Below are 22,058 nucleotides of genomic sequence, written 5' to 3'. Positions count from 1 at the left end.
ACTGAGGCCATATGTTCTCTTTTCTCCAGTGAATCATGCCTGACCATTGCTGGGCTCTGGCATAGCAGGAAGTTGCCTCTTCTGGACTCCATGACAGTCCTCATCTGCTGGGTTTGGCTCGAGACATTGGAGATGCTGGACTGAAAGGGCATGCTTTCCTTCTGTCCAGATGGATGGGACTCTGCTGGTGCACATATGCCACCAAATTGGTTTATTGTGGGTGCCCTCTGAAGCTCTGAGGTTGAGTGGGCAGTAAACAGACTCTGCAGGGTAGCAACTGACAGTTTTCTTGTCGCCTTCTCTTTTGGACCTTTGTGAGGAAGCTCCTCCAGGAAATTGGCAACATTTGCAGTATAGTCAGCTGAGGAAGGAATGGCAGGCTGTGGAAGGGGTGAGACTGGAATCTCACTTAAGTTGACATGCTTTTGTTCAAAGGCCTGCATGTGAGGATCCCATTTGTGTCTCACCCAATACCTCACAATGTGTGCTTCTAACAGTAGACGACTCTTTGGATCAAGAAAGGAAAGCTCCTGGGAGGTGTTTACCTTGGATCGCTGACCCTTACGAGAGCCCTGATTCATGGGTTTTGTTTGAGTGTTGGATTTTGGTAAGTCAGTGTTGGCGACAAGCCAGGATCTCCGCACACACACGGGGATCATGCCCTTTTTGATTAGCTCCAACTTCCTACCCAGGTGATCTTCCACGACTTTTGCCAGACGTTCCTTGTCTGAGCTTGTAGCAAAGTGGGGTCCTGAGTTACACTTCGTGGGCCTCAAGTAGCTTTCTACCTCTTCTATCAGGCCCTTCAGTGATGGACTTCCTGAACTCCAGGGCAGATCTTCTGGGTCCCTTCTCTGGTCTTGCTCTAGACTCTTGCTTGGGTCAACTAGTTTGAACATTACTAGTCCCTTCCTAGGGGGTCTTTCAGAGTGTGAGGACTCCACCTTCTGCACGCCATTGCTGCTATCATAAGTAAGAGCATAGGGCTTGTTGGGCTGGGAGGGCCCGTGTTTGTCCTTCGCCTGGCACTGAGTCTTTCCTGGAAACTTGCCCTTAGGCTGCACCAGTTCCTGGGATGCTGGGAATCTTCTGGGAGGGCAGTAAAGCTGTTCATCTAGACTCTGTTTCTCTTTATGCTTGTGGACCTCAGGGCTCTGAAAATTATCAGGAATGTAGGAGGCTGACTTAATGGTATGAGTGTCCTGGCTGCCCTGGGGAATGTGGAGTGTGGGTTGGCTAATGGCTTCCTGAGGTATTTTGAACTTAGAAACTAAAACCTTCCTGCATTTCAATTGCCTCTGCAAGGGCCATTCAAGATTCTGGTGCTCATTTGGGATGAATGATTGTGCCTGATGCTGGGATATAGGGCAAATTATTGTACAGGACCTATTATGACATGGAGAAGAAGGTGGTCGGTTTGGGAAAGACCATTGGAACTTGTCCTGGGAGTGCACCTTGGCCACTGATGGTGACAAGGGTTGTGTCCAAAGTTGGGGTTGGGACACTTCCTGGGGTATTTGTGGAGGTGCTTCAGCTAGAAGTTGAAGTAGGCAAGAGCTAGAGACATTGAAAAATTCAACAGTTTCAGGACATGCAGAGAAAGACCTCTTATGGACCCAGGCAGTAACTACCAGGTACTTGCTGGGCAGAGAGGGCAGGCTCCAGAAAAGCTGGCTGCATCCCTGCTGGAAATGATCAGTCAAGTTCTTGAGCCATGAGAACTGCTGAGAACTGACAAGCCTTTTTTGTTTCCCTTTTGTGTTCTGGAATGGGTTTAGTGTTGTGTCTTGCTTGCTGACCTGTGATTTCACTATGTTGTCTAGAGAATGCAGGGAGTGGTCTGGACTTAGGGGTTTGAAAAATGATGAATTTTTTTCTTTTTCCTGCCCCAGTTTCATTTTAACTCTTTTAGTGATGAGTATCTCCCAAAGGTTTTAGACACTGAGTTTCCTGAAGGAGAGTTCCCCAGTGTCACACTGCTTGGATGTGACATCTCCCATGGAGCCTTCAGCTTGTTGCGGGGAAAGAAATTTTTGGTGGTGTTTTGCATGTGTACATGAGGGGAAAAATAAGGCTTGAGAAGTTGCCCACCACCAGAAGAGGCATGAAACAAGATGGTTGCAGTGGTCAAGGCCTGAGATGTTCCTGACGAGAGATGTCAGGTAGGAGATACCTAGGATGCAGCACTGTGGATCAGTCCCCAGTATGATTCTTTTCAAGTCAGACTGATCTTGATATTGTATTGATAGGGGTGAAGTAGGAGGAAGGGGCCACCGAGTCTGAGGACCCAGGGATGCCAATGTCGACAAGGTGCTTACAGAAGGATTTTCCACACTCTGCCTATGTGGCCGGTGTGCTCTAGCAGGCCCTGGTTTCAACACCTCACTTGTAGCATCTTCATCTGATAAATGATGATGGCGCTTTTTCTTATGTAGTTTCCCTAGGTTGCTACAGGAGACAGAAGGTAAAAGCTGCAGCTAGCCTGGGCAGGGGTGGACCCCTGCAGCCCCAGACCCCTCCACTGCCCAACACATTCACTTCAGAGAGCCCTTTATTTCCCATACCCCAGAACTGTAGTCACATCTCACTGCAACCTTGAATCTGCCCCTAGGTCACCCCAGTCACACCATATAGGTTCCAATAGGAAGAAGGGCACAAAGAAGTGGCAAATTACTTACCTTTGCAAAGGTAGAGCCAGGTTCTTAGTCTCCTCTAGTTTTCTGAGGACACCTCTAGTTACTGAAAATGGAGATTGGGTTATGGTGAAAAGAGGAACTTGGGATATTCCAGGAGGATCAGTGGAATGTCCTTTAGAGAACATGATATTACATTCTGGATCCCAAGCATCAGGGTTCAAGGCCACAGAGTACCACCAGTGATTGCAAGGCACACGACTGCATTTTACCATTTTCAAGGTCCTCCAATTCCACCAACCACCATTGCCTTTATAACCTCCCCCTCAGGGACAAAGAATGTGTTATGTCAAACAAGAATGGGACTTTTTGGAAGTGAAAGAGTTTGGCCATAGGGGGACCTGGAAGTTCTACCTTCAAGTCAAGGCAGTATCATTCCACAGCCCCCATCCCACCCTCTACTGGGTCACAATTGTCCCATGGCCCATCACAGCTTTGCCATTCACAGAACCTGGAAATTGTCCTGGGTTCTGATTTCCTTTCCATGAACCTCCCTCTCTCGGCTGTGCAACTGACAGAGCCCTGACCTGTCTGGTTGCTCAGGGACAAGTGAGATCAAGTCCCTCAGGGGAAAAGCACAGAACATACCTTTTAAAGTACCACTTTTCTTGCTCTTTTTCTGGCTCCACTTCATCTGACACTGAAAGAAATAAAAGGGCTCAGGCCACATTCTCCCTCTCCTCTTTCTATACAAACTGCAGATATTCCTTGTTTCTGAATAACATGATGTTCTACATTTACCTATGGGAGTTCCATGTCCTTTCCTTTCCTGTTACTCCTTTTTAATGTGTGTAAAAATGTGTTCTGTCTTCCTTGGAAAGCACAAATGGGATTTCTCCATGAGATCCATCCCTGATGCCCTCAGTTACTTGCTGCTCTGGGTCCTGCAGGTGCCTCTCAGCTGCCAGTTGGGGTTGATCCCTGAGGCCAGAGGCCATTCTCTCCTCTCATGGGAGGCTCTCAGTGGTTCAGCACAACCCTAGGGGTTAGCTGAACATAAAGGAAAGGTGTGGCCCTAAGCCCTTGCCATGAGAAGAGGACTGATGAACCAGTGCTTTCCCAGACATCTTTACCAGTCAGGAATCCAGTCGGTGACCCCTGAGTCGTGGTGATTGACTTCACCCTGGCACCTGCCCCATCCCACACAGAAGGTCTGAGAGCTCATATGGAAAACTGAGTGCCCACTCTTGCCCTGTCTTGTCTTGCCAGTGCCTAGGAGAAGGATGCTCTGTTTCTGAGATTTTCCTTCTGACAGTGTCCCATACTTGATTAGGAAAAGTGAAGAGAGTACAAAAGAACAGAGAAAAACATTGTTTGTGGGTTTCTTAACTTCCTCGGGTACTTCTCTTTCCCAGCCTGTGGTGAGGGTGGATTATTCTGCAGGAAAGACATTAATGGTAAGTAAAGTCCCAGTCCACACACAAAGACAAGGATCATATCCATTGCCCAGGTGGCAGAGCTGGGGCTCAGCCATGTGTCGCTAAGGCTATTCAGAGGAAAGAAAAAATTCTCCATCATCTGAATCGCACTGTTGCTCTCAGGCAACTGAGCTCAGGGAGCTCCCCTTGGGAGTAGGCAGTAGGTTCCAGACCTGTGTCACAGAGCTGTGACCTCTTCATCACAAAGGGTTCCTGAGAGGGGTGTGGCGTGATGTGAAGAAGAGGCTGCACCACAGCCCCTCCCCACTCTCCAGCCCAGCATATCCAAACTACCTCCAATTATACCTGCTCAACTTGTCAGAGATGGATCTCTGTCCACTTTCTGTTCTTTCCACCTTGGGCCCAGACATTAGTTGCTTCCTCCATATCTCTTCTTGAAGTCCATCTCCTTCATAGTGTGTATATTTTGGACTTGTCTCTAGAATTTCTTGTTTCACATGGTTTTGTACTCTCATGATCTTTGTGTCCAAATCCAAATTTCCCACATAATGTGCTTATTCATTACATTGACTCAGGAAAAATTAATTTATTGTACATTTATGTAGCTTTGTGAAGTTTGAATAAAATTTAAATGTAACTTTGATTTCATTTTATTATCTTCAACTGTACAGTCTTAAACAAAAATGTAATAATTTATTCTTAACTCACAAAGCTAAATATAAAAATTGAAATAGACCTTCAAAGGATATTTTTGATGTATCCCAGTATTTGCTTTGGAAATCAATGAAAAGATGCAGAAGAAACTTTGGAAACTTGTACATGTGCATAGACAGCTTTTGATAAATCAATCCTGTATTTTAAAATTTGAGAATGAACTATTTCTTGTCACTCAATGTCTTCTTTTAGTACTTTTTTGTATTGAATTATAACTTTTTATTTTATTTTATTTTCATTATCATATTATCCTTGTACTGAGGGCACATTGTAACATCTAAAAAGTGCTTACAATATATCTTAGTTAAATTCACTCCCTCCATCATTCTCCATTATTCCCTTCTCTCATGTTAGAATAGTTTCAACATGCCTCATTTTTCCATTTTCATACATGAGTAAAAAATATTTCCACCATATTCACCTTTCTTCACCCTTTCCTTATATCCTCCCTGTCCCACTGGTAGCAACCCCCAGACAGGATGTGTTTTACCTTCCTGTCCTCCATTTTTGGAAAAAGACATTTTCATTTGTTTCAGATTTCTGTACAGGGATTTTCATTGTGACATTTGCAGGTATATATGTTTTATATCCCGAATTGATTCATCCCCTCCACTTTTATCCTTTGGATAGCATTTCCCTTTTTATGGCCATTTAAATGGGTTTAAAACATTCTGTATTCATCCTTGTATAGAAAGGACATCAACTATATTCACCTTCATTATTTCCTTCTTTTTCCCTTTTACTCCCGTTAGTGCTCTCCCCTTATCATGACCTGTTTTTCATTCTTGTCCTTTGGTTGTTTAGATGTCTGTTTATTTTCTTTTAGTATTTTTCAATAGTATGATATCCAAGCAGCAAATTTTCAATCTCTTTTCTCTGGGAATGTATTTTTTCTTTCTGTTTTAATGTATTTACTGCACATGTAATTATGGATAATGTTTTTTTTTTTTTTTTTCTCTTTGTGCCACCTCACAGTCATGCTTCTCTTGCTCTGATTGGAGTACAGCCATTGATCTTACTGCTGTCCCCTTGTAAATGAAAAGGTGTTTTCATCTGTTGTTTTTTAAATCTTTCTTCATCATTCCACACTTTGAACTGGAGGCACCTAGGAATGGGTACATTTACTCTAGTTTTACTAGGAGCAGTCGTTGAATCTATGGATCAGCGTTTCCCATGAAATTTGGTAAAACATCAGATACTATTTCTACAAATATTTTTCTACCCCCTCCATCATATTGTCTTTGCTATATATCTGTGGTTATGTTCCTGTGCTCTCTATTTTTTCCATTGATATGTTTGTTGTCTGTTCTTATTCCTCTGTCACATTGTCTTAGCTACTGCTGTTTATAGTCATCTGGAAGTCAGATACTATTAGACCTCCCCAACTTTGTCTTCTGCAATACTATTTTGACTCTTCTTGGTCTTTTCTATGTCCCTATAAATTTTAAACAGTTTTTTAGTATCTACAATTTAGATTGGTGGGATTTTGTTGGTGTTGTAATGAATTGATAGAACAATTGGGGAGCAATCATATCTCAACAGCATCCAGTCTTTCTATCCATGTGAACATGAACCATCTGTTCATTTATTTAGTTTTATGATTTCTTCCACCACAGTTGTATGGCTTCTTCATTCAGATATCATACAAGTTTGATGTTCTTAATCTTAGTAATTTGTGGGACCAATATTAGTGATTTTATGTTTTAAATTTCATATTCCACTTGTTGATTGCTGGCATGTGAAAAAGAGATAGGTTTGTATATATTATCTTTATGCCTTCCAACTTTGCTATATTGAAGTGTACTTGTTGATTTTATTGCATTTTTCTGAGTAGACAATCCTGTCATCTGCAAATAAACGCAGCTTTATCTCTCCCAAATCTTTGTATCTTCATTTTCATTTTGTGTCTTACTACTTTTGCTTTGACTTTCCTGGTGATATTGGAAAAATGGTAAGCAGAGAATTCTTTGCCATGTTTATGAGTTCAGCCCCCAGATTTTGTTTTTTTTCACCATTTGTGATGTTGTCTGTCAGTGTGTTAGAGGTATTATCAACTTGAGGATGTTTGATTTTTAGTTTGATGCAGTCCCATTTGTCATTCTTTTCTCTTAATTGCTGAGGTATTAGAATCTATTCATAAAGTCATTGCCTCTGCCTATATGTTCCAATGTTTTCCTATTTCCTTTAGTAGTTTCACAGCTTCAGATCTTACATTTAGATCTTTGATCCTCTTAGAATTGATATTAGTACAGGGTGAGAGACTGGGATCTAGTCTTAATCTTCTATAGATGGATAGCCAGTTTTCCCAGTAACATTTGTTGAAGAGGTTGCCTTTTCTCCTACATATGTTTTGGGCTCCTTTGTGATAAATGCATGGCTGTAGCTGCATGGCTTGGTGTTTGGGTCTTGTATTTTGTTCCACTGGTCTTCATGTCTGTTTTTGTGCCAGTATCATGCTGGTTTTATTAATATACCTCTGTAGCATAGCTTGATGTCAGGTATTGTGGTACCTCCAGTGTTGCTGTCTTTGTTCATGATTGCTTCAGCTATTTGAGATCTTTTGTGCTTCCATGTGAAATTCAGGATTGATTATTTTTATCTCTGAAGTAATTCATTGGCGTTTTGGTGGGGATTGTAAGGAACATATAGATTGCTTTCAGTAGTATAGCCATTTTCACTCTGCTGATCCGTGAGCATGGGAGGTCTTCCATCTTCTGAAGTCTTCATCCATTAATTTCTTAAGTAACTTATACTTTTTGTTGTATAAGTCTTTCACTGGTTTCATTAAATTTATTTCTAGGAATTTTATTTTTCATTGTTATTTTGAATGGGTTTGCTTTCTTGATTTTTCTCAGTCTGTTCATCGTTAGTACGTAGAAAATTGTCAGTTAAGTTAGTAAGCAGACTCAACTAGCCAACATGGAAACTGGCTGTCCACCAAAAGTTGTTTCCTTTTGTAGTCCTGGTGACAGGTGGAAGGGTCACTCGCATCCACTGCTTTTCCATTCAGGTGAAACTTTCTGCTGATGGCAGAGTTGCGCCTCCAAAAGCTAAATCTGTTTACTAGGCAGCAAGATTATATTTCTGAGCTTGCCTACCACCAGTTTCTTGAAAGGCTCCCTGGGACAGAGGGCTGCCTACAAGTCCTCTCTCAGAAAATTTCTGAAGGTGTCATAGTGGGGAGGAAAGATCCAGGAGACTCTGAAAATTACTCAAGGATAAATAAGTAATGAAGATTCTGATCCGAATGAACCCTTTGTAACTTTTCTTAATCATCATGTTAAAATGCCCTGAGGAAAGCTGACTCCCCTTGGCTTAGCATCCCATAGTGCCAGTCCAGAAGTAAAAAATTAACTTTGCTGCACTGAACCCAGGTACCAAGCCCAGCAGGAGAACCAGTGTGAACATCAAGCATGTACACTGTAACCGGAAGCTGGATGGCTGACAGAGCTTTGGATGGTGAGGGGTCTATGTTTTCCTGATTATCCCTGGAAGGCACGTTTACCCTGTGACTGTGAACACTTGCCTGGGTGCTGCAGAGCCACTGTTCTCTGGTTGGCCTCTCTGGGCAGAGCACCACCTCCAGCTGTGTACTCTAATGAAAGCCCAGGCCACCTGGGCCAGGACCACCTTTTTCCTTTTCTGTTATGCTTCCTGTACAACTCCTCCATTCGAAAGCACACATGAACACACTGGCTGGCTTTTCCTGTCAACTCAAAGATCACATGCTTGTTTTAGGCTGACAAAAGCCTAAATCATGTATACAAAAGCCAATGATGAACCATTCCTCTCAGTGTTGGAACTGGAGATATTTTTGATGTTTCTCTTTCAGAAATAGGCCAGCTGATCCATTTGAAAATGTGTATTAATAACACAATATCACTTTCTACACATTCCATATAAGTTTTAAATAATTTGCTGCACTCACAGGTGCTCCCATCAGGGAATACCTGTGTTCCAGGTCTGCAAAGACAAGTGAGAGCATCCTGATAAAAGCTCCAGCCACAGGCTCTGTCCACACTCGCTGCTGGCCACACCTGCTGGTGCTCTTCTGCCCCAGGCTCCAATCCTCTGCTTCATGCTAATGGCACCTCGCTGGCTTCCTCACTGTTCTGCTTTGCTAAGGACAAAAGCTGCAACTTCTAAACTGGCACCACAGCCCATATGCTCACCCACCATTCTGTGCCCCTGATGTCTGCAGAGTCACGAGCTAAGTTGCTCTTGACTTGTGCCCTTCTCCTGCAGCGCCTCCCCCTAGTGGTGATGGTGGGAAATGCAAACCAGGACCCCAAATGACTGACCTCATAGCTGTCTGGCTGTTAATGCTGGGAGGGGGTGTGGGGGAGAGGCAGGAGTCTCCACAAATCCCTGTGGTCACTGTTCCTGTCTATTTGCCACTCTCAACAGCATGAAAGATCAATGTACTTCAGTCTGAGGAGATCAGTTAAGATAGCTTGAGTGAATTTGCCAGGTTGTATTCAGAGGGTTGAAACTCACTTAGGCCAGACTGTAAGTTTCTTGCCCCCCTCAACTCCAGGATATATGATCACTTGGGTCTCGTATTCCTATCCCTGTGTCTGAACTGACACTATCATGTCCTCTTCCTTGGCTGTCCCTGGCACCAACTTGAACAACCGGAACACTAACTGGTAATTAATGCTCTTAGATTTGGACTGAAAAGAGTCACTGTGGTTTCTAGTGGGAGGGAACTTTGCCAAGGTCACATTCCATCACAACCACTTGAGTGAACAAGTGCATCTTTGGAATATACGTGAGATAGCTCAGAGGTACCCAACTCTCTCTAAAGGTATTTGGCTAGGGGTTAAGCCTTGTTACACACTGTTAAGAATGTTAATTTCTTGAGTCTTTATTGTAAACATCCTTTCACTATTTTCCCCTATGAACAAGCAAAACTATCTCTAGCAAGCTGTATGGCCCATTGAATAACAGCTGATAGACCCTTCTGGCTGTTTAGTATGGAGCTGTCAGCCAAACAGCTTCTGTTTGGCAACACTGATCACTCTAGGGAAACTACACTTGAGCTGTAAGGACCACTGCAAGAGGGTTTCTAGAAGAGTTCTTGAGAGTCACCAAGGGTTAAGAACTGAGGGCCCCGACACCCAAAACTCAGGAGATATAACTCTAGCTGCTAGGTGCTGGGATGCTTGCACTCAAAGCCCAGAGAACTTGAGAGTTCTTAGGAGCTGCATCATAAGCCTCTGGCTTTTAAACCTGAAGCCATAATCCTCCAGTACTCAGAGTCTTGATCACTAAACCTTGGAGTTTGGAGGCCCAGCCTGTAAGTCTCTGGTACTCAAGAGCTCAGGGTTGAAAACACTAAGGAAGCTTAGTGTTCCTTGCCTATTCATGATTTCCATGTGAATAGAGCAAAAGGACTCTCAGCCAGGGGTTTGTGACACAAATGCACATTGGACTAGGACTCTTTGGTGCAAATGGTCAGTCATCTTGATTTTTTTTTTCAATATTGAGTGTTGAATTCAAGGGCTTGGACTTGCTATGACACTCTACAACTTAGACCACTTCCTCATGCCTTTTTGCTTTGGTTATTTTTGAGACAGAGTCTTACATTGTGCCTGGGCTGGCTTGAACCACGATTCTCTTATCTATGCTTCAGGCATAGATGGGATGATAGGTGCATGACACTATGGCCAGCTTTTATTGGTTGAAATGGGGTCTTCAGAACCTTTAGCCCAGGCTGGCCCAAAACTGTGATCCTTCCAATCTCAGCCTCCTAAGTAGCTAGGATTGCAGGCATGCACCACTGCACCTCATAATACTTTTCACTTTAATTAGGTAAGTGCTCAGCTAGGGTGATGAAAGACAAGTTTTGAGCTGGTTGGGAGAAAGAATGAAAAAGGAGAGAACAGATGTACTTTTAAAACAGTCACATTTTTAGGTCTTCCATTGCAAATGTCTAGGAAGAAAAACAACAATTATCATGCTGGCTCCCTTGCATAGATTTCATTTCTTTTAGCCCTTGGGAGGGATATTTAAATTTGATCAAGTGCAGGCACCGATCCTCAAATGCTATCAGTACTGACATATAGCATAAGTTCTTTTTCTATATCTTTATAAAGTACAGGAATTATATTTTATCCCCAGTTCTGCCACATTAAAACATGCAAAACATTAGGCATAAAAATGGTGCCTGAAATTCGACTTACTTTGGTTTTGCCAGAAAGTGAATTGTGATGTTTTCTCAAAATAGCAGAAATGGATATAGCAGCCTTAAAGCTATAAGGGGGACATTTAAGAATGTAGTAAAAACTCAATAATCAATTCCTAGGGAAATACAGAAGGCAGTTTCCTTTTAGTTGTAATTTATTAGAATCTAAAACTCTTATCGAGACAAAGATAGTGTAAAAGAGTGAGAGGCTTATTTTTATTCCTCATTACATTACTACCCGTCTTGTAAACAAACTCTCCACTCTGCAAGAGAAACCAATATTGGGAAGGAAACATCTCTTGCTTCACATCTGACTGGTGGGTTGGGAGGAGGACCAGACCTTGCTCTGTCTTATTTTCAGAACCATTTCCTTCACTGCAAAGGGCAGTTGCCTGCCCTGAATGGTAAGGTTGGGAGTAGTAGGCAGGCCGAGCTTATAATTGTATTGTATAGTACTATTGGGCCAATGTAGTTTTTGTGTGTAGGGACATTAATGACATAATTTGGCAATAGACCTCATACCACTTTCTAATCAACCTTATAAGTTGATGTTACATTTTGACTCTTTGACTCATAATATCTGTTAAAGTTTCTAAATTGAGAGTGGATTTAGGGTAGTAAGCAGTCGTCACTTAAAACTCTTCCAAGTGACAGTGCAACTGAGATGCCCCAAAGAAAATGATTTTAAGAGTTTCTCCTAATGATAGAGCTTAGGTTATTTCTATTCTTTCGCTGAGTCCTTGAGTAAACAGAAAAAGGGGTATGGGAATTCATTGTCTAATCCTATTCCCAAACATCGTCCTGCATGCCCCATTAAACTGCTTACCTACAAATTGCCTTATCACTTTTCTCTTCTCCCTCCTTTGATACTGTAACATCTGCTATCCTTGTTTTCTTTTTCACTGTCTTTGCCCTTTTCTTAAGTTACATTTTTCCTCTTAACCTGTGCATGTTTGCTGGATCACAAGACTTTATGTCAAGTGAAGGGTGGTATTTATACTCCTACAAATGGGATTTATCAAGTATTGCTGTGCTAGTTCTCCTGTCTTTTTGAATTTTTGCTATTACTGTTCTCATATAACATTCTGTTGTTTCATAAAAGGCCTGAAAGCTCTTTGAAGGCAGGGGACTACATTTATTCTTGTTTCTGTGTCTCAAACTGCTTTGAAAATTTTATGTGCCTTGTACATATAAATTGGCTGATTTACTTAGTGGACATAGATTGACCATATTCCATCTGTCAGTAAACCTTGTTTGCAGTATTATTTTAGAGTAGGCATTAAGATATCTTGCTAGAAAAACAAGAGCTCTAAAAAAGTCTTGAGTCCATTTCAGCCAATAGTTTTAACATTTGTAAACTTTTGTTTGCTATACTCACAGGAAGTTGTTAATTCTACTTAGGATTAATAAGAATATGAGTTTATTCCTAAGCCTCTGCAGCAAAAGAGCCTACTCATGTTTTAAATATCAATTCATTTAATCATTGCAACAACTATGATGCTGGTACTGTTACTACCCTGTTCCATCAGAGAAGTGAGGCTCCAATATTCTGACAGCTGTAGGTCAGAGAACTGGAATTTAAACTCAAGATTTCTTGCCTCTAAGGCTCAGCCTAGCCACAATGCTAGGCTGCCATAAAGCTTTTCCATGTGATGACATGTGCCTGTCATCCAAGCTACCAGGGAGGCTGAGATTGGGAGAATCATGGTTCCATTTTCGGTTTGGTTGATATGTCCATAGCTCTTGTGTGCATGTGCAAACTCCCTCTCTTTGCTCTCACCACCCACCCCCATGTCCCTCTGTCCCTACTCCTCTAGGGTCTCTTGCAGTTCAGGCTGTCTTGGAACTTGCCGTACAGCCCAGAGTTCTGGGAGGATAGGTATGGGTCAGCAACCCAGTGTGCACATTCTCCTAGTAGGCCCTTCTTAAAAAAACTTTAAAGTGCAAAAGTTTTGATTTTTAAGTTAGTCAAATTGATGGATATTTTAAAAATACTTCAGTCTTCTGAAACCTTCCCATTTCTCAGATGTAACTTAAAATTCTCAAGTGTATTTTAAATATCTCCCAGTCTTAGGACCTGGTTTATTGTCTGTGAACATTGAAGGGTTATTCCAGTATATTTGACAAACATTGCATATTTTCAAGGTGTGTACTATGATGACTTGATACATGCATCCATTGTAAATTGAGTATCATAAACTAATTTACACTTACCACCTCACAGATACTGCTTTGTCTCTGTATGGAGACAACTTAGAACTTAAGTTCTAAGTGCTTAACTAGTCTCCATGCAGTCATTAGTGCTCTAGAACTTTAATAAGTGTGAGTTTACACTCCCTGTATCCCCTTTCCCAAACTCCTTACAAATACCATTCTACTCTTTCCTTGTAGAAGTTGGACTTTGTAGATTGCACATGCAAATCAGTCACAAAGCATCTTTCTGCGCCTGGATTATGTGAGTTAGTGAACATCTCCAGGTCCTGGCTTTTGAGTCTGTGTGGCCGTATTGGCAGCATTTCCTTTTATAAGGCCAAACTGTATTCACAATGTGTGTATGGCACGTTTTCAGTGCGTTTGTGGAGAAATACTTAGGTGGCTTCCATGCATTGCCATTGTCCACAATGTTGCAATGAAACGCGAGTGCCTGCACTTGAGATAGTGATTTTTATTTTCTTTGGTTAAAGACTTGTACGTGGGATTTCTGGACCATTTGGTAGTTCTACTTGTAAATTTTTTTTAAGAAACCAGCTAACACAGGTGTTAGGTAATACAGCTCCTTATGGTCTTTATTTGCATTTCCCTGATAATTGGAAACTGAGTAGCTTTTCATATACTGATTGACCATCCTCATATCTCTGTGGGGAAATACTTAAACAGGTCTTATGTGTGCCTGTGTGTGTTGCCAGGGATGCAACTCAGGGCCGTGAGCATGCTAGGCAAGCATTCTTACCACTGAGCTATAGCCACAACTGTTTTGTCACTGTTAAAACCGCAATTTTGTTATTGAATGGTATGTGCGCTTTTGGATATTGCTCCTTTATCAGATGCATGGTTTGAAACATTTTTTTATTTTATTTTTTAGGTTCAAATCCTGCCTTTTTTTTTCCCGTTTTTATTTTATTTTATTTTCATTTTTCTTTTTTTATTCATATGTGCATACAAGGCTTGGGTCATTTCTCCCCCCTGCCCCCACCCCTTCCCTTACCACCCACTCTGCTCCCTCCCTATCCCCCCCCTCAATACCCAGCAGAAACTATTTTGCCCTTATCTCTAATTTTGTTGTAGAGAGAGTATAAGCAATAATAGGAAGGAACAAGGGGTTTTGCTGGTTGAGATAAGGATAGCTATACAGGGCATTGACTCACATTGATTTCCTGTGCGTGGGTGTTACCTTCTAGGTTAATTCTTCTTGATCTAACCTTTTCTCTAGTACCTGTTCCCCTTTTCCTATTGGCCTCAGTTGCTTTAAGGTATCTGCTTTAGTTTCTCTGCATGAAGGGCAACAAATGCTAGCTAATTTTTTAGATGTCTTACCTATCCTCACCCCTCCCTTGTGTGCTCTCGCTTTTATCATGTGCTCATAGTCCAATCCCCTTGTTGTGTTTGCCCTTGATCTAATGTCCACATATGAGGGAGAACATACGATTTTTGGTTTTTTGAGCCAGGCTAACCTCACTCAGAATGATGTTCTCCAATTCCATCATTTACCAGCGAATGATAACATTTCGTTCTTCTTCATGGCTGCATAGAATTCCATTGTGTATAGATACCACATTTTCTTAATCCATTCGTCAGTGCTGGGGCATCTTGGCTGTTTCCATAACTTGGCTATTGTGAATAGTGCCGCAATAAACATGGGTGTGCAGGTGCCTCTGGAGTAACCTGTGTCACAGTCTTTTGGGTATATCCCCAAGAGTGGTATTGCTGGATCAAATGGTAGATCGATGTCCAGCTTTTTAAGTAGCTTCCAAATTTTTTTCCAGAGTGGTTGTACTAGTCTACATTCCCACCAACAGTGTAAGAGGGTTCCTTTTTCCCCGCATCCTCGCCAACACCTGTTGTTGGTGGTGTTGCTGATGATGGCTATTCTAACAGGGGTGAGGTGGAATCTTAGCGTGGTTTTAATTTGCATTTCCTTTATTGCTAGAGATGTTGAGCATTTTTTCATGTGTTTTCTGGCCATTTGAATTTCTTCTTTTGAGAAAGTTCTGTTTAGTTCAAGTGCCCATTTCTTTATTGGTTCATTAGTTTTGGGAGAATTTAGTTTTTTAAGTTCCCTGTATATTCTGGTTATCAGTCCTTTGTCTGATGTGTAGCTGGCAAATATTTTCTCCCACTCTATGGGTGTCCTCTTCAGTTTAGAGACCATTTCTTTTGATGAACAGAAGCTTTTTAGTTTTATGAGGTCCCATTTATCTATGCTATCTCTTAGTTGCTGTGCTGCAGGGGTTTCATTGAGAAAGTTCTTACCTATACCTACTAACTCCAGAGTATTTCCTACTCTTTCTTGTATCAACTTAAGAGTTTGGGGTCTGATATTAAGATCCTTGATCCATTTTGAGTTAATCTTGGTATAGGGTGATATACATGGATCTAGTTTCAGTTTTTTGCAGACTGCTAACCAGTTTTCCCAGCAGTTTTTGTTGAAGAGGCTGCTATTTCTCCATCATATATTTTTAGCTCCTTTATCAAAGATAAGTTGCTTATAGTTGTGTGGCTTCATATCTGGGTCCTCTATTCTGTTCCACTGGTCTTCTTGTCTGTTTTTGTGCCAGTACCATGCTGTTTTTATTGTTATTGCTTTGTAATATAGTTTGAAGTCAGGTATTGTGATACCTCCTGCATTGTTCTTTTGATTGAGTATTGCCTTGGCTATTTGTGGCCTCTTGTGTTTCCATATAAATTTAACAGTAGATTTTTCAATCTCTTTAATGAATGTCATTGGAATTTTGATGGGAATTGCATTAAACATGTAGATTACTTTTGGGAGTATCGACATTTTTACTATGTTGATTCTACCAATCCATGAGCATGGGAGATCTCTCCACTTTCTATAGTCTTCCTCAATCTCTTTCTTCAGAAGTGTATAGTTTTCCTTGTAGAGGTCTTTCACATCTTTTGTTAGGTTTACACCTAGGTATTTGATTTTTTTTGAGGCTATTGTAAATGGAATTGTTTTCATGCATTCTTTTTCCGTTTGCTCATTGTTAGTGTATAGAAATGCTAATGATTTTTCTGTGTTGATTTTATATCCTGCTACCTTGCTATAGCTATTGATGATGTCTAGAAGCTTCTGAGTAGAGTTTTTTGGGTCTTTAAGGTATAGGATCATGTTGTCTGCAAATAGGGATATTTTGACAGTTTCTTTACCTATTTGTATTCCTTTTATTCCTTCTTCTTGCCGAATTGCTCTGGCTAGGAATTCCAGTATTATGTTGAATAGGAGTGGAGATAGTGGGCATCCTTGTCTGGTTCCTGATTTTAGAGGGAATGGTTTTAATTTTTCTCCGTTAAGTATAATGCTGGCTGTTGGTTTGTCATATATAGCTTTTATAATGTTGAGGAACTTTCCTTCTATTCCTAGTTTTCTTAGAGCCTTTATCATGAAATGGTGTTGGATCTTATCAAAGGCTTTTTCTGCATCTATTGAGATGATCAAGTGGTTTTTGTCTTTGCTTCTGTTAATGTGGTTTATTACGTTTATTGATTTTCGTATGTTGAACCACCCCTGCATCCCTGGGATGAAGCCTACTTGGTCGTGGTGAATAATCTTTTTGATGTGTTGCTGAATTCGTTTTGCCATTATTTTGTTGAGGATATTTGCATCAATGTTCATTAAGGAGATTGGCCTATAGTTCTCCTTTTTGGAGGTGTCTTTGCCTGGTTTTGGGATAAGTGTAATACGGGCTTCATAAAATGTGTTTGGCAGTTTTCCTTCCCTTTCTATTTCGTGGAACAGTTTAAGGAGGGTTGGTATCAGTTCTTCTTTAAAGGTCTGATAGAATTCAGCAGAGAATCCATCAGGTCCTGGACTTTTCTTTTTGGGGAGACTCTTGATTGCTGCTTCAATTTCATTTTGTGTTATAGGTCTATTCAGGTGATTAATTTCCTCTTGGTTCAGTTTTGGATGATCATATGTATCTAGAAAACTGTCCATTTCTTTTAGATTTTCAAATTTATTTGAATATAGGTTCTCAAAGTAGTCTCTGATGATTTCCTGGACTTCCATGGTGTTTGTTGTTATCTCCCCTTTTGCATTCCTAATTCTACTAATTTGGGTTTTTTCTCTCCTCATTTTAGTCAGGTTTGCCAGGGGTGTATCGATCTTGTTTATTTTTTCAAAGAACCAACTTTTTGTTTCATTAATTCTTTGTATGGTTTTTTTGGTTTCTATTTCGTTGATTTCAGCTCTTATTTTTATTATTTCTCTCTTTCTATTTGTTTTGGGATTTGCTTTTCTTGTTTTTCTAGGAGTTTGAGATGTATCATTAGGTCATTGATTTGGGATCTTTCAATCTTTTTAATATATGCACTTATGGCTATAAACTTTCCTCTCAAGACTGCCTTAGCTGTGTCCCATAGGTTCCGGTAGGTTGTGTATTCATTTTCATTGACTTCCAGGAACTTTTTAACTTCCTCTTTTATTGCATCGATGATCCATTCTTCATTAAGTAATGAGTTATTTAGTTTCCAGCTGTTTGCATGTGAAACATTTTTTTAAATCTTTGTTTTGCCTTTTTGCTTATTTTTTTCCCGTTGATATTGTCCAATTTTCCTTCTGTTGCTTTTGCTTTTGGTGTCACATCCAGACGATATTGCTGAGACCCGTGTCATGGAATTTTCCCATTTTTAAGAGATTTATGGATTCAGGCTCTATGCATATGTCTTTAGTCCTTTTTGAATTGATTCCCATGTAATGTGTCAAATAAGGGTCTTGGATTTCCAGTTTTCCTACCTCAGATGAAATCTCTCTGGTGGAGTGCACTTGGCAGCCCCCAGTGTGTCCAGTTGGCCACGTGTGTCTCCTGTGGAACCCCATGGCCCCGAAACTGCCATATCCTGCTCTCAACAGAAGCCAGCTGTGCCCTGTCCTGCCATTGTGGCTGAACGACTGCAGCTCTGGAGATCCAGGCCATGCCTGTCCTGCTGCTGCTCTGTGCAAGCCAGAGGAGGAGAAAGTGGGCAATGCAGACAGTAGAGCCAGCTGTGTGTGCAGAGAAAGGGGAGCAGGTGCGATGGTGGAGCCGGGCAGCTGGGCAGCAGTGCGCTGCTGCTCTCCTGGATGCCAGGGTTGTTTTTGTGACATTTTAGGTGTCTCTCTGAAGCTTGTGGCTTAGGATCCCACCATCACATTTTAAGTGGATGCATCCCATGCTCGGCATAGTGTTTTCGCAGAGCTATGTGACCGTAATCATGGGATAATTTAAGCACATTTCTGCTAAAGAAAGAACACTTTATGGTATTTGCTGCCATTCCGTTTTCCCTCCAGCCCTAGACTACCATGGATCTACAGTCTCTAGACATTTGCTTTTTTCACTCCTACAGCGTGTGGTCTTTTGCTTCTGATTACTTTTACTTTTTTTTTTTCTATCTAGTTGCTTCATTTTGTAGTATTCCTGTTGTAGCATATCTCGTTTCTTCATTTTGCTTTTGAAGGTATAAAGAACTACATTTTGTCTTTTTGTTTTGTAGTTATTGGTTAACATTTACCTTGTTTGTATTTGAATGTGACCTCAGCTGCCATGAACCCTTTGTTGCCTGTTGCCCTCAGGATGTTGGCAGATTCTGTGAACCTCGAACCTGCACGGGCAATCCACCTTGCACTCAGATCAATTGGAATACACAAATACCCGAAATTTATATATTTTACGCATTGGATTTCACAAGTTGGCATTTATGAACCATTAGGAAATCATTATTTTAAATGTTCATAGATAGTATATATCTTCCCAAATGTTCAGGTACCGGAATTATGCTTAAACTGTTTAAATCAATAAAAGAGAAAATGATTTAAAAATAATACACAAGATTCAGAAGATTGCCTACAGAAAAACCAATGCCTGGGAAGCAAGTGGTGGTGAGAAATAAAGTAGCTTTATGGTGGAAGGAGATAGACTGATTTCTCCAGATCATATTTCCAAACCTTTGGGGGAGTATGGGGTATTTATATGAAGATCATGTTAGGGGCTATGTACGCGTAGTATTTCCCAGAAACTTGAGCTGTCTGATGGTTTCACTCTGACTAGAGATAATCTAGTCATGGAGCACTAAACCAAAGTTCAGGCATTTGAAATATAAGATCACAAAGCATTACAGGAAACTAAATTTATAATTGGATTAACGAACTAGAGATGGAGCTGCCAAAATGTGTTGAAGAGTGACAGCATTAGTGAGTTGCAAGTTTGGACTCAGTCACAGTGGGTTATTTTTCCAGTTCTGGGGATGAAACCAAGGGCCTGCCTCACTGATAGGCAAGTGCTCTACCCCCGATCGACAGTGCCAGCTTCCCCACCCCGCACACAGACTTTTGAGATGGAGTTTCATTATGCTGTTCAGGCCATCCTTGATCTGGATTCAAGTGAACTTTCTACCTCAGCTTCCCAATTAGCTTGGACTACAGGCATACGCCCCCATGCCCAGCTCCAGTCAAATTTTCAGTGTTTTTCAAAATGTGAAAATGAACTGAACAAAGATGAATGTGCTGTGGAGATTTCATTCTATGTAATGTTGAAGAAGTCTTTTTGTCTACTTGGTTGATACCCACAACGAATATTAACCAATCAGTGTTAGTCCATAGGAGTCTTCCTCATCCATAAGCATCTTCCAGGGTAGCTCATTTGAATACTGTGTCTATAAATGGTCCATTGTCATGTTTGCATCTGCCATTCTTTCTTCTGAGGGTCCTGTTGTTCCTGTATGTTGGGATTTGTCATTACCCAGAAGTTCTCCAGAGCACCAGCCCTGAATCCTAAAATGAAGAGATGAGGAGCACAGAGTGATGGTGGGAAGAAAGGCTGTTCTTCAGGGCTGTGTGAGAGGTGCAGGAGCAGGTTCACCCTGTATTGGAGAAGCTTTCCTGCCTTTTGTGTTCTCCATCCTACTCAGACATGTGAGTCCTGGTGGTTCCTCTTGTCAATGTGTGTGCATGGTTTAGGCATTGGGTCTGTTGTCACAGTCCCTGAAGAGGACAGGATGGGAGAAAAGTGTGATGTATACATTTTTCCATATCCTCCTGGAGTAGGCTACTGGTTCTCCAGTTTCCTCCTATGGGAACAGCCTGGCTGCTCAGCATCTCCAGATAGTAGAGTCAAAGGCCTGGTATGGATAAGTGTGGTTCCATTGCCTGGACTTTGGCCTCAGGGCTCCACATTTGACCCCATCAGGTCATGCTTGGGCATTGAGGATCACTCTGTGCTGTCAGAGGTTCCAGTTCAATTCCAGGAGGAATGTGCCTGTCTGCCCAATGTTACCAGGTTGGGAACTGCCAGTTGTCATTTCTTGTTGGGGAGGGACACTAAGACTCCCTGCTATCATATTGTTTCTTACTACATTTCACAGTTCTTAGGGTGTTTTTTCTATTTCAGTCGTTTGTATTCATTGGAGAGGAGGGAAAACTAGAAAAATGTTCTGTTTGTACAGACTGAAGTTCAAGCTAACAGCCTTTTGTTGACTCAGAATTCTTCTGCCATTCTGAAGTCATTTATGTTTGCTTTGAAGGTCTTCCAACACAGAAGTAATAAGTCACCCAGATGATTTGTTGAATACATGGCTGCATTTCCCTCACTGAACTCTGGATACTGCCTCTCTTTTGTACAGTGTCTCCTTAACTATGTAAGTTTCAGGGGGACAACTCTGTTCTCATTTGTTCTGTGTCAAGGTCTGTGAGTGTAGTTTTATCAAGATAAGTGCCATATTAAAGGTAGCCTTTGCTCTTTATACCACATTAATTGTGACTACCAGGACTTGTTGTCTACCTTTTTCAATAATAGGTAATGTGTGTGGATCCTGGTCATAGTACAGCTGCTCCAAAAATTTTAGTTTTTGTGTTGCTTGTTGTGGATTTTGGTTCGTAGATACTTACAATGTGTTGTTTGCTGGAATATTTTTAAAACCTTGCAGTATTTTAAAATGTCTTTCAGGTCCACCATGTCAGTATGGTAGAGCATAAGGACCATATTTTTTTCAGTTGTATTAATGAGTGATTCATAGTTGGTGCTAAAATGTTAATGTAAATGAGGTCTCAATTTGTGAGTTTGGTTTTTAAAAGTCAACCTGTGAAGATGCTTTGAAACTGAAGATTTTGAAATTTAAGGCAGTCAAATTGATGACTATTTAAAAATATTTCTGTCCCATGAAAACTTATCAGGGAGAAACCTCAATATAGATTTAATGTGTTTTATTTTTTGCATTCATTGTGGCAAAGGTGACAAATGAAAGTAGTTCACGTTCAGCATGTACTTAGTGATTTGAGATGTGTGTGCATTCTGTATGAATGTCCTAATCAAGTTAATTAAGATGTGTGTCACCTTGCAGTCATCTTTTGAGTGGTGGGGATAGAGGCAATGCTCCATCTCTGAGAGCCTCCCCTCCCCTGGTGAGAACACTTCAGATCTCCTCTGAGCAGATTTCAGTTACATAATGCATCATTACTAGCTTGGTTTATCAAGCTGTGTACGTTAGTGTTGCGTGAAGTTACAAGCTGAGAGGGACACTGAGGCAGTTTAACCAGGAAGCAACATTTTATTGTGCCAGCACAGTCTCAGTGGACTGGTGTCCAAAGTCTGAGCCCCGAGAACTAAGGGGTTTCACCTTATGTACTACAAGCAGGTTTTGGAGGCAATAAAATTATAAACAAGATTTAATGCACACATGGTTACATGCAGCTCTATAGGCTACTTCAGTCTAGTGTTAAGGACCTTCTATCCCTAGTGCTATGTGACCTTCTTCACCTTGGATTCGTAGGTTTTATCTCTCTGCTATGCCATCCCTTCCCCCCTGCTACTTTATCTGAACATAGGCCTAGTCTGCTTTCTTTTGATCCTGCTCCCTGCTACATTAGGTCTACAGCACTTCACTTACAACTGC

At 41.2% G+C, this 22,058-nt stretch overlaps 1 protein-coding gene across 2 annotated transcripts in view; it reads left to right on the top strand.

Moving 5' to 3' along the window:
- The window catches only part of LOC109678314 (uncharacterized), a 155,757-nt gene that overhangs the window by 41,309 nt on the left and 92,390 nt on the right, over nt 1-22,058 (top strand). The window contains exon 15 of one of the 2 annotated variants that reach the window (XM_074052538.1): nt 19,873-20,804. The gene's annotated coding sequence lies outside the window, so the exon portion shown is untranslated. Of the gene's footprint in view, nt 1-16,562; nt 20,805-22,058 lie in introns of those variants that run through there. The other variant, XR_012440566.1, reaches the window with a different exon arrangement.

The sequence above is a fragment of the Castor canadensis genome, chromosome 13, assembly GCF_047511655.1.
Source record: "Castor canadensis chromosome 13, mCasCan1.hap1v2, whole genome shotgun sequence".
NCBI classification, from domain to species: Eukaryota; Metazoa; Chordata; class Mammalia; order Rodentia; family Castoridae; genus Castor; species Castor canadensis.
This window is presented reverse-complemented; position numbering and strand designations above follow the sequence as displayed.